Source organism: Emiliania huxleyi, assembly GCF_000372725.1.
Source record: "Emiliania huxleyi CCMP1516 unplaced genomic scaffold EMIHUscaffold_96, whole genome shotgun sequence".
NCBI lineage: Eukaryota > Haptophyta > Isochrysidales > Noelaerhabdaceae > Emiliania > Emiliania huxleyi.
Genome location: NW_005194878.1, coordinates 193647 through 195393, shown reverse-complemented (window position 1 = coordinate 195393; position 1747 = coordinate 193647). Strand labels below are relative to the sequence as shown.

Below are 1747 nucleotides of genomic sequence, written 5' to 3'. Positions count from 1 at the left end.
TCGACGATGAGGCTCTCGAAGGTCTTCTTCTTGGCGACGTTCGCCGCTGCGGCGCGCCTCTCCTTGAGCGCCTGCGCGGCGCACTGCGCGTCGTGGATGATGTCGGCGTTGGTCAACCCAAATGCGCGGCAGGAGGGGCAGAGTTTGTTGCCGAGGACCTTGACGCACCCGACGTCGAGGCGGAGGGGTCTGCCGACATCGCCGCTCGCGTAGACGTTGGGCAGGACCGGGAGGTTGCAGACGAGGTTCTCGTTCTTCACCTTGAAGAGGATCGAGCCGTCCTTCTCGTCCGACTTCGTGCCCAGGAAGGAGTGGTATCCCTCCTGGATGGAGACCATGTTGCCGAAGTGCTTCTCCAAGAGGGGGGCGAAGTGCTCGATCTGGGCCGCGGTGTCGATGGCGCCGCGCGTGCGTATGGCGAGGAGGCCGTCTGAGTCCGTGGTCGCCTGGGTCTCGCGCGCCTCCGCCTGCTTGCCCCACACGGTGGCGTCGAGAGCGGCGAAGGTGATGGTGATGTTGTCTGGCGCTGGGAGCTGTAGGACGCCACCGCCGGTGTACTGCTCGAGGAAGGCGCGTGCCTCGCTCTCGCCGCTGAAGGCGACGCAGATGGCGCGCGACGTGCCGATGATGGGCACGCTGATCGCGCTTGCCTGCTGCGCCTCGCCGCCTGGTGTCTTCTTGATCAATTGGCGCACCTCGGTGACGAGCGCCGTCTTGTTCTGGATGTCCGGGATGTGCGAGCCGTCGCGCGCCGCGAGCGCGACGTGCAGCAGGCGCTTCGTGCCGCGGTCGGTGCCGGCGGCCGCCGCAGCGGCCATCTGTGCAGCGTCCACCATAATGGTGTCGCCTTCTTTGGCGTCGTCGTCGTTGACGCGCGCGCTCGCGAGCTCGCCGTCGAGGCGGCGCTTCACGCCGAGTCTCTGGCCATCATCGGCCTCTTGCGCGCCGTCGCGGCCGCGCGCCGCGCCCTCGGCAGCGGCAGCGTTGAGCACCGGCGTTGAGCACCGGCGGCGGCAGGCCGGCCGAAGCGAGCGCCATTCAAGTGAAGCGCCGTTCAAAGGCACTCCTTCCAAGGGTCACAAGCTGCGGTCCGATTTCTTTTTTCAGGCTGGCTTCAGAGACACACAAATGTGTATATGAGCTTCCCGGTTGAGGCAACGCTCGCCGCCTCCGCCACCGCCGCACTCCTCGGTGTTCTGTCCGCGCCGCTCATCTCGTCGCCCATCTGCGCCGCGCTGGTCTTTGGCTGGATCGCGTGCATCGGCGTCGCGCTCACGCTGGCGGCGCCACCCGTCGAGCCTCCTCCGAGCGAGGCGGAGTACGAGGCGCACGGGCTGGGCCCGCTGCCCGGCGGCGCGCCGCCCGCACAGCTCTACCTCGACCTGATGAAGCGGATCGTCCTCAACCTCTGCTACCATGAGCAGTCGCACCAAGTCGTGCTCTCCCGCTCACCCGACGAGGGTCGGCCGGCGCCGGAGCTGGCGAGGACCTTCTCGCTGCGCGCGCGGGTGATGGGCGAGGACGTCTCACTCAACACCCTGTCGATGGTTGGACTCCGCCGGCTCGACTCGCTCCAGGCGTGCCTCTCTCCGCTCCCGAGACACTTCCGAGACACTTCCGAGACACTTCCGAGACACTTCCGAGACACTTCCCTGACTCGCTCCAGGCGTGCATCTCCGCACTCGTCGCCGAGGGGATCGAGGGCGACCTGCTCGAGGCAGGCTGCGCTAAGGGCGGCGCGTGTATC

The 1747-nt window shown here is 67.5% G+C and overlaps 1 protein-coding gene across 1 annotated transcript in view; it reads left to right on the top strand.

Moving 5' to 3' along the window:
- The window catches only part of EMIHUDRAFT_428621 (hypothetical protein), a gene marked incomplete at its 3' end in the record, with an annotated part of 7933 nt that overhangs the window by 4461 nt on the left and 1725 nt on the right, over positions 1–1747 (top strand). The gene's annotated exons all lie outside the window — the stretch shown is intronic.